Consider the following 12,119-nt stretch of genomic DNA (forward strand, 5'->3'; position numbering starts at 1 on the left):
CATCACTGCTCTATTTAAACAATCACTGACTGTGGGATAGCCTCACTGCTCTATTTAAACAATCACTGACTTACTGTGGGATAGCCTCACTGCTCTATTTAAACAATCACTGACTTACTGTGGGATAGCCTCACTGCTCTATTTAAACAATCACTGACTTACTGTGGGATAGCCTCACTGCTCTATTTAAACAATCACTGACTTACTGTGGGATAGCATCACTGCTCTATTTAAACAATCACTGACTGTGGGATAGCCTCACTGCTCTATTTAAACACTGACTTACTGTGGGATAGCATCACTGCTCTATTTAAACAATCACTGACTGTGGAATAGCCTCACTGCTCTATTTAAACACTGACTTACTGTGGGATAGCATCACTGCTCTATTTAAACAATCACTGACTTACTGTGGGATAGCATCACTGCTCTATTTAAACAATCACTGACTTACTGTGGGATAGCATCACTGCTCTATTTAAACAAACACTGACTTACTGTGGGATAGCATCACTGCTCTATTTAAACACTGACTTACTGTGGGATAGCATCACTGCTCTATATAAACACTTACTGTGGGATAGCATCACTGCTCTATTTAAACACTGACTTACTGTGGGATAGCATCACTGCTCTATATAAACACTTACTGTGGGATAGCATCACTGCTCTATTTAAACAATCACTTACTGTGGGATAGCATCACTGCTCTATTTAAACAATCACTGACTGTAACATTTGTCGTAGTGGAGAGAAGACCAATACGCAGCGGGAATGTGGATACTCATCTTTTTTTTATAAAACAGGAGTAAAGCATCGACAGGAAAAAAACAATAAACAATACTCACAACACGAACAGTGTGGCAGGCTAAACAAAGCAGTGCTCACAAACAACTACCCACAACCCCAAAGAAAAACACACACCTGTTTATAGGACTCCCAATCAGAGGCAACTAGAAACACCTGCCTCCAATTGAGAGTCCAGCAACCCAACCTACACAGAACACAAAACCTCTGCCACGTCCTGACCAAAACTAATACAATTACTCCCTCTGCTGGTCAGGATGTGACAGTACCCCCCCTAAAGGTGCAGACCCTGAATGCACCTAAAAGAAAAGACAAAAAAACCCAAACACCAAAAAATATCCCCCTAAACTAAAGGGAGGGAAGGGAGGGTGGCTGCCGTCAACGACGGCACTGTGCTACACCCCCCCTCCCCAACCCACCTATATAGGAGGCGGCTCAGGAGCGGGACGTGGACCTCGCTCCACCTTCGGCGTCGCCCACTTGGGCGGCGCCCCTGGCTGCACCCGGCTGGCGGGCGGCGATGGCTGGGCCGGAGGACAGACGGGCCGCTCCGGCTGATCCGGGCAGATGGGCCGCTCCGGCTGATCCGGGAAGACGGGCCGCTCCGGCTGATCCGGGCAGACGGGCCGCTCCGGCGTCTCCTGACTGGCGGGCAGCTCCGGCGACTCCTGACTGGCGGGCAGCTCCGGCGACTCCTGACTGGCGGGCAGCTCTGGCGACTCCTGACTGGCGGGCAGCTCTGGCGACTCCTGACTGGCAGGCAGCTCTGGCGACTCCTGACTGGCGGGCAGCTCTGGCGACTCCTGACTGGCGGGCAGCTCTGGCAAGGCTGGGCTGACGCACTAGATGCCTGATGCGTGGGGCTGGTACAGGACGTGCCAGCCTGGAGACAAGCACCTCAAGGCTAGTGCGTGTAGTGGGGAATACTGGACCGTAGAGGTGCACTGGCAGTCTCAAGCGCAGGGTTGGCATCACCCCTTCAGGCTCGATGCTCACTCTCCCCTGGCACATGCAGGGCGCTGGTACTGTGCATACCGGCCTGAAAATACCAGGCCTCACCACAGCACCTACCCCAAAGCACGGGACCTGTCCAGTCTGTTTATGTCCAAAAAGGGTACGGGGAGCTGGCCTGGGTCTCCAATCTCCCCCCGCCAAACAGCCCTTGTGCCCCCCCAATTTTTTTTATTGGGGTTGACTCTCGGGCTTCCTTGCCAGCCGTGTTCCAGCATAACGTTCGCTCCCTTTTCCTGCTGCCTCCGCTCTCCTGGCTGCCTCCACCTGTTCCCATGGGAGGCGATTCCCTTCCAGCCAGGATCTCCGCCCATGTGTAGGATCCCTTGCCGTTCAGGATATCCTCCCATGTCCAGGAGTCCTTCCTCCCACGCTGCTTGGTCCGTTTGTGGTGGGTAGTTCTGTAACATTTGTCGTAGTGGAGAGAAGACCAATACGCAGCGGGAATGTGGATACTTATCTTTTTTTTATAAAACAGGAGTAAAGCATCGACAGGAAAAAAACAATAAACAATACTCACGACACGAACAGTGTGGCAGGCTAAACAAAGCAGTGCTCACAAACAACTACCCACAACCCCAAAGAAAAACACACACCTGTTTATAGGACTCCCAATCAGAGGCAACTAGAAACACCTGCCTCCAATTGAGAGTCCAGCAACCCAACCTACACATAACACAAAACCTCTGCCACGTCCTGACCAAAACTAATACAATTACTCCCTCTGCTGGTCAGGACGTGACACTGACTTACTGTGGGATAGCATCACTGCTCTATTGAAACAATCACTTACTGTGGGATAGCCTCACTGCTCTATTTTAACATAAACAAACACTTACTGTGGGATAGCATCACTGCTCTATTTTAACATAAACAAACACTTACTGTGGGATAGCATCACTGCTCTATTTTAACATAAACAAACACTTACTGTGGGATAGCATCACTGCTCTATTTAAACAATCACTGACTGTGGGATAGCATCACTGCTCTATTTAAACAATCACTGACTGTGGGATAGCCTCACTGCTCTATTTAAACAATCACTGACTTACTGTGGGATAGCCTCACTGCTCTATTTAAACAATCACTGACTTACTGTGGGATAGCATCACTGCTCTATATAAACACTTACTGTGGGATAGCATCACTGCTCTATTTAAACAATCACTGACTGTGGGATAGCATCACTGCTCTATTTAAACAATCACTTACTGTGGGATAGCATCACTGCTCTATTTAAACAATCACTGACTTACTGTGGGATAGCATCACTGCTCTATTTAAACAATCACTTACTGTGGGATAGCCTCACTGCTCTATTTTAACAAACACCCACATTCTGGATGACTTCCACAAAAGATTCACAGCAATACCCAGTAATTACTAGTAAGTACAAACTCACTCATTCATATGAGGTAAATAAAGGTGAAATAAAATATAAACTAACATACAGTTATTACTTTGAATTTTTCTCACATCTGTCTCAAAAATAAGGACAAATTGTCTACCCTCATCATACACACCTGTTCATGTATAGGAACACAGTGAACCGTCACTAGAACACACTCTAGAACTGTCACTAGAACACACTCTAGAACCGTCACTAAAACACATCCTAGAACCATCACTAGAACACACTCTAGAACCGTCACTAGAACACACTCTAGAACCGTCACTAGAACACACCCTAGAACCGTCACTAGAACACACTCTAGAACCGTCACTAGAACACACTCTAGAACCGTCACTAGAACACACTCTAGAACCGTCACTAGAACACACTCTAGAACCGTCACTTGAACACATCCTAGAACCGTCACTAGAACACACTCTAGAACCGTCACTAGAACACACTCTAGAACCATCACTAGAACCATCACTAGAACACACTCTGGAACCCTCAGTAGACCAATCCTAGAACCGTCACTAGAACACACTCTAGAACCGTCACTAGAACACATTCTAGAACCGTCACTAGCACACATTCTAGAACCGTCAGTAGAACACATCCTAGAACACACACCGTTAGATCTCTGTGTTCTTCAGTTTTCCGTCACTGCAAAACCGAATCTCAGAATGGCAATCTCAGACCACGACATGTCACACTATCCTTCAACAAACGTTAAAATATCAGGGAGCAACAACAGTCAACAACAGTCAACCCCAGAAACAAAGAGATAAAGACAATTCAGATAGTGTTCTTTTAAAAAGGGGTTTCTATTGCAAATATCATCAAAATGTGTAATTATCACTCAAAAACTGACATGTGGAAATACTCTTAAAATTAAAAACTCCTTCAAATACAAGTAATTACACTCCATTGTACTGAAATATGTCCCAGAAAAATGGGCCATTCCTTGACACCTTTGAGAGGTTTCAAATCTTAATTTAGCTACTCTGACTGGCTAGCCTAGTCTGGTGAATGAGCGAATCATGGTTGAAAGCAAAGAGGTTACATGACAAGAATAAACCAAGAGGTTACATGACAAGAATAAACCAAGAGTCAGAGGACTTGCTCAATAAGACATTAGCATCCCGACTCCACTCCAAACACAAGACACTAGCATCCCGACTTCCCTCCAAACACAACAAGACACTAGCATCCTGACTTCCCTCCAAACACAACAAGACACTAGCATCCCGACTTCCCTCCAAACACAACAAGACACTAGCATCCTGACTTCCCTCCAAACACAACAAGACACTAGCATCCTGACTTCCCTCCAAACACAACAAGACACTAGCATCCCGACTTCCCTCCAAACACAACAAGACACTAGCATCCTGACTTCCCTCCAAACACAACAAGATACTAGCATCCCGACTTCCCTCCAAACACAACAAGACACTAGCATCCTGACTTCCCTCCAAACACAACAAGACACTAGCATCCTGACTTCCCTCCAAACACAACAAGACACTAGCATCCTGACTTCCTTCCAAACACAACAAGACACTAGCATCCTGACTTCCCTCCAAACACTCACAATAAAGCCTCTCTTCACCCATACGCTACAGTAGCAAACAGTATATGTTTTGAAACAGTCAAGGTTTTATCCATTTTAAAGTGTATTTGCAAACGTTTCAATAGAAAAACATAACAATGACTCTCATACCTGGAGCCAAGTTTATTTTCTTTGTTAATTAACAATCAGTCAGTCAGTTAGTCCTGTGTTCCTTTGTCTTACTTGGTCAGTGGTTGGAGTAACTGCCACTCAGCAGAGTTCATTCATTCGTGATGAGAGAACCATGGACAGGAAGAGATGTTTTAGTTGGCTAAAAACTAGAACGCTACACAGGAGTCACCTGGTTACATAGCCTGGTTTAACCAACCTGAATCAACATTCTCAACACTGTTTCAACGATGCACTAATCATTCAGACTGGTTTAACCAGGCTATTTTATAGAGTGGGTCCCAGGAGAGGCGCTCCAATATGGGAGTTAAAGAGGTGGTGGAGGAAGGGTAGGGAAGGTCTGGGGTTCAGGGGCGTAGGTCGTTCCACTTGAGACTTCTCCTCAGCATGTGGCAGCACGTGCTTGGGCACCCCCTGTAGGCTGGGAGACAGAAACACACACAGACACACAACAAGTTCCAGTTGTTCATTGTAGCACAGAAATAATTAACATTGAGGTACACAACACAGACACTAGGTCTGTCAATATACAGCGCATTCAGAAAGTATTCAGACCCCTTTGTCTTTTTCCACATTTTGTTACGTTACAGCCTTATTGTAAAATGGATTAAATTGTTTTTTCCCTCATCAATCTACACACAATAGCCCATATTGACAAAGCAAAAATATGTTTTGAATTTTTGCCAATTTATAAAAAATAAACGTATTTACCTACGTATTCAGACCCTTTACTCAGTACTTTGTTGATGCCCCTTTGGCAGTGATTACAGCTTTGAGTCTTCTTGGGTATGATGCTACAAGCTTGGCACACCTGTATTTGGGGAGTTTCTCCCATTCTTCTCTGCAGATCCTCTCAAGGTCTGTCAGGTTGGATGGGGAGTGTTGATGTAAAGCTATTTTTAGGTCTCTTCAGAGATGTTCAATCGGGTTCAAATTCGAACTTTGGCTGGGCCACTCAAGGACATTCAGGGACTTGCCCCGAAGCCACTCCTGCGTTGTCTTGGCTGTGTGCTTAGGGTCGTTGTCCTGTTGGAAGGTGAACCTTTCCCCCAGTCTGAGGTCCTGAGCGCTCTGGAGCAGGTTTCATCAAGGATCTCTCTGTACTGTGCTTCGTTCATCTTTCCCTTGATCCTGACTGGTCTCCCAGTTCCTGCCACTGAAAAACATCCCCACAGCATAATGCTGCCACCACTATGCTTCACTGTAGGGATGGTGCCAGGTTTCCTCAAGACGTGACGCTTGGCATTCAGGCCAAAGAGTTCAATCTTGTTTTCATCAGACCAGAGAATCTTGTTTCTCATGGTCTGAGTCCTTTAGGTGCCTTTTGGCAAACTCAGAGCGGGCTGTCATGTCTGGATAAGAGCGTCTGCTAAATGACGTAAATGTGCCTTTTACTGAGGAGTGGCTTCTGTCTGGCCACTCTACCATAAAGGCCTGATTGATGGAGTACTGCAGAGATGGTTGTCCTTCTGGAAGGTTCTCCCATCTCCATAGACTGACTCTGGAGCTCTGTCAGAGTGACCATTGGGTTCTTGGTCACCTCCCCGACCAAGGCCCTTCTCCCCCAATTGTTCAGTTTGGCTGGGCGGCCAGCTCTAGGAAGAGTCTTGGTGGTTCCAAACTTCTTCCATTTAAGAATGATGGAGGCCACTGTGTTCTTGGGGACCTTCAATTAAGATCAGAGAACAACCTTGCCATTGGGGGAAGAGAAGAGACAGAGGGAGGGAGTTATGATTAGGGAATAGCCATGCCATGGGGGGAGAGAAGAGACAGAGGGAGACATAAGATACAGAACACACACAAACTGAACACACACACAAACAGAACACACACAAACTGAACACACACACAAACTGAACACACACACAAACTGAACACACACACAAACTGAACACACACACAAACTGAACACACACACAAACTGAACACACACTCCCTTCAGAAAGTGACAGAGAATAGATAGTAAATCTACTGACCTAAGTTTTCATACATCTCAAGAGTTACAGCATGGTGAGGGTCAATTCAATTACTTGAATTGCTCAAATTGCGTTTCTACTGCCTTCAGAATATAGAAATGGACTGTGACTGTGCAGATAGTCTCTAGATAGCTAGAAATTGTATAAAGTCCTTTGACTACAACTAGCTTGCTAGCAAGATGTTGAAGAAAGAATTGAATTCACCCTCACCACGCTGTAACTGACGTTACTCCATACTCCCGATGCCACCTGGCATGATGGTACAGGACCAAAGCCCACACCCTCCCATGCAATGCCATGCAATTTGGCCACATGGTGGCGCTATAACGTGGAATTGAAGATGCAAACTTTGAAAGGTGACTGTGTGACCTAGAGTCATTAAATGTGGTACACATGTCCCTCTACTCACAATAAACAGATTTGCCTAAAGAACCCATAAATTCCGCCATGATGGATTTTCCCGACGTTTAGAATTTTGTGAAAAACAGTTGAAACTCCTCCTGGTACTGAATGACTAATCTTCACGAAACTTGATATATGAAATCTATGGACCAAGGTATGTAAACACACTATAATCCTGTCTAGTATGTCAAACAACATGGCCACAACTGACCAATAAACATTCACATGTGCATGGTCTGTCACATAAATGCATATATACTGCTCAAAAAAATAAAGGGAACACTTAAACAACACATCCTAGATCTGAATGAAAGAAATAATCTTATTAAATACTTTTTTCGTTACATAGTTGAATGTGCTGACAACAAAATCACACACAAATAATCAATGGAAATCCAATTTATCAACCCATGGAGGTCTGGATTTGGAGTCACAATCATAATTAAATTATCCAACTTTCATGTAATGTCCTTAAAACAAGTCAAAATGAGGCTCAGTAGTGTGTGTGGCCTCCACGTGCCTGTATGACCTCCCTACAACGCCTGGGCATGCTCCTGATGAGGTGGCGGATGGTCTCCTGAGGGATCTCCTCCCAGACCTGGACTAAAGCATCCGCCAACTCCTGGACAATCTGTGGTGCAACGTGGCGTTGGTGGATGGAGCGAGAGATGATGTCCCAGATGTGCTCAATTGGATTCAGGTCTGGGGAACGAGCGGGCCAGTCCATAGCATCAATGCCTTCCTCTTGCAGGAACTGCTGACACACTCCAGCCACATGAGGTCTAGCATTGTCTTGCATTAGGAGGAACCCAGGGCCAACCGCACCAGCATATGGTCTCACAAGGGGTCTGAGGATCTCATCTCGGTACCTAATGGCAGTCAGGCTACCTCTGGCGAGCACATGGAGGGCTGTGCGGCCCCCCAAAGAAATGCCACCCCACACCATGACTGACCCACCGCCAAACCGGTCATGCTGGAGGATGTTGCAGGCAGCAGAACGTTCTCCACGGCGTCTCCAGACTCTGTCACGTCTGTCACGTGCTCAGTGTGAACCTGCTTTCATCTGTGAAGAGCACAGGGCGCCAGTGGCGAATTTGCCAATCTTGGTGTTCTCTGGCAAATGCCAAATGTCCTGCACGGTGTTGGGCTGTAAGGACAACCCCCACCTGTGGACGTCGGGCCCTCATACCACCCTCATGGAGTCTGTTTTTGACCTTTTGAGCAGACACATGCACATTTGTGGCCTGCTGGAGGTCATTTTGCAGGGCTCTGGCAGTGCTTCTCCTGCTCCTCCTTGCACAAAGGCGGAGGTAGCGGTCCTGCTGCTGGGTTGTTGCCCTCCTACGGCCTCCTCCACGTCTCCTGATGTACTGGCCTGTCTCCTGGTAGCGCCTCCATGCTCTGGACACTACGCTGACAGACACAGCAAACCTTCTTGCCACAGCTCGCATTGATGTGCCATCCTGGATGAGCTGCACTACCTGAGCCACTTGTGTGGGTTGTAGACTCCATCTCATGCTACCACTAGAGTGAAAGCACCGCCAGCATTCAAAAGTGACCAAAACATCAGCCAGGAAGCATAGGAACTGAGAAGTGGTCTGTGGTCACCACCTGCAGAACCACTCCTTTATTGGAGGTGTCTTGCTAATTGCCTATAATTTCCACCTGTTGTCTATTCCATTTGCACAACAGCATGTGAAATTTATTGTCAATCACTGTTGCTTCCTAAGTGGACAGTTTGATTTCACAGAAGTGTGATTGACTTGGACTTACATCGTGTTGTTTAAGTGTTCCCTTTATTTTTTTGAGCAGTGTATATCATGTGTAGTGATGACGCCGGAGGGGAAGGCTGCCGTCTCATCGGCTCTTAACCATCCGTGCTATTTAGTTTGTTTGTTTTTTCTCGCATTGTTCATAACTTGTTTTGTACATAATGTTTCTGCTACCGTCTCTTGAGACCGAAAAGAGCTTCTGGACTGCGATTTCTCACTTCAGATTAGACAAAGAGTTTTTCTTCAGTGAGTCGGACTAGAGGGAGATATACGACGGACACCCGACTAGGCTCAGATCCATGTCATTCGCTGGAGAAGGAAACTGAGATTTTACGGGAAAAAGATCAGGGTGCCTTGTGAGAATCAGGCGATGAGTGGCTAATCTGCCTTTGCCTTCCGTCATGTTAGCTAACGTTCAATCGCTGGAAAATAAATGGGATGGACTGAAAGCACGTAAATCCTACCAACGTACGAATTATGATCTGTTTGTCTGAATGTCATTGTGAAAAAGCCTGATACTAAGATTGTATTTTATAACTTAGCTGGCCATGTTGGCAATAGAACAACCTTTCAAGTCATGCCCACTTGAACCAGACTGCGAATTTTATAATGGGCATGCAGGGTTGTGTTCCAAACAAAACAACTACAAGCGTGCTTGCTGTAGTTCCTCAACGGCACAGCTAGGAGAGCTCAACAAAGTACCTTATAGTTGAAGACTCTTCTTTAAGTCATAAAAGTGCATTGAAATGAGGTAGGAACTGTGAACACTTTGGAGAGGTGGGTGTCCACTTGGAGACACCAGTTAAGGCGTCAGCATGCCTCGACTGGAGCCAAGCCGAACACTGCTAGGTGAACTGAACTAGTGTGCTAGCATACTCCTTTTAAAGATCTTCTCTTAAAAAACAAGAAAAAAGTGGCAATATACACTTCCTCAAAATAGTCAGAGTTAATCTAAGATAACTCAAGAAACCTGGACATCTCAAGGCGTCTCAAGGAGTATTTCTGGAGCACCCAGAGGAGGTGGAGGTTTGTCTGTCTCTCCTCAGACTGGAGGACCCAGAGGTACCATACTGTACATTATTGTACTGTACAGCAGGGGTCCCCAACAGGTTGTGAGCTTCCTGTAGCTCGCCATAAAATTCTGAAAGTATATGCAATTGTTCATGTGTTCCATGAAACCTTTCCTAAAGAATTCTCACAAGTATCAGACACTGCAAGCTCCCAGCTACTATTTAATCAAGTCAACATTGACATTATCCCATTCCTGATTTGTCACTATTGGCTTAAAAGGCCAAACCTAACACAATTAATCTGCCAATTAATTTACAGCAATATTGCCCTTGTCTGTCTGTGTGGTGAACACGTTTGTCTATCACTCTGTGTGATGCCATAGAGCAGGTAGCAGGTAGCCTAGTGGTTAGAGCGTTGTAACTGAAAGGTTGCTGGATAGAATCCCCGAGCTGACAAGGTACAACTCTGTCGTTCTGCCCCTGACCAAGGCAGTTAACCCACTGTTCCCCGGGCGTTAAAGATGTGGATGTTGATTAAGGCAGCCCCCTGCACCTCTCTGATTCAGAGGGGTTGGGTTAAATGCGGAAGTCACAGTTAAGTTGAGTGCATTCAGTTGTGCATCTGACTAGGTATCCCCTTTCCCAGTTGAAAACTGTCTTGTGGGTTGACAGAAAAACCTTATTTTTCCCCGAAACCTTCTCAATTAAATGTTAACTGCAAAGTAGCCTTATCTGGCAGAAGTATAGCATCAGTAAATATATAATTTGTTATTTGCTAACTTTGCAATGAAATGACCATCAGCATTACAGAACCATTGCTAGACAGGTGTGATGAGATGTGAACTCGATCCGGTGGAATACGACGATACGAGCGCTTATTTCAGAGAGCGCTCCGTAAACCACGCCCCAGTGGGCAGAGCTAGGCATGTTGGACTGGGACACGTTTTAATACCATAAAAAGCCTCGCATTTTACAGTGTGTTATGCTCAGTGGTGTGAAGTACTTAAGTAAAAATACTTTCAAGTCACTTACTATACATTTTTTTGACTACTTTTACTTTACTACATGCCTAAAGCAAATTATGTACTTTCTACTCCCATAATTGAACCAGGACACTTTGTCACAAGATTACAGAAGATAATTGAACCAGGACACTTTGTCCCTGTCACAATAGTTGTAGTGTTGAATGGACCAAACTGCAGACGGAATGTGGATACTCATCTTTTTAATATATACGAGCAAAGCATCCACAGGAAAAACAATAATTACTAACGACAGGCTAACAGGCTACGTACAAACAAAAGACTAGCAGTGTTAGCACAACCACCCACAAACCCAAGTGACAAACATACTCCTAAATATATGACTCCCAACCAGGAACAATGATCCCCAGCTGTTCCTGATCAGGAGTCACAAGACTAACACAGAAACAGACATACTAGACAACACAAACAGACTTCTTCTGCCACGTCCTGACCAAAATACTACACCACTACTCCCTCTGCTGGTCAGGACGTGACAGTACCCCCCCTAAAGGTGCAGACCCCGGAATGCACCTTAACACAAAAATCCCCAATACCACAACAACAACAAAAAAATACCCCCTAAACAAAAAAGGTAGGGAAGGGAGGGTGGCTGCCGTCAACGACGGCACTGTGCTACACCCTCCCTCCCCAACCCACCTATCCTGGAGGTGGCTCTGGTTCCGGCCTCCTGCCCTCCAGGTTGTAGCCAGACTCATTGGGGTCCGAGTCGTAGACAGACTCAAGTTGTTGTGGCTCGTGGGCAAGTTCCCTCATTTCCATGCTGTAGGCAGACTCATTTACAACACAGTTAGTCAATTTCAGTTCTGAGTCGTAGGTAGACTCCTTCGGTTCCGGGTCGCAAACAGACCCACCCGGTTCCGGGTCATAGGCAGACCCCCTCGGTTCCGGGTCGCAGGCAGGCTCCCTTCGGTTCCGGGTCGCAGGCAGGCTCCCTTTGGTTCCGGGTCGCAGGCAGTCT

Source organism: Salmo trutta, chromosome 33 (assembly GCF_901001165.1).
Source record: "Salmo trutta chromosome 33, fSalTru1.1, whole genome shotgun sequence".
NCBI lineage: Eukaryota > Metazoa > Chordata > Actinopteri > Salmoniformes > Salmonidae > Salmo > Salmo trutta.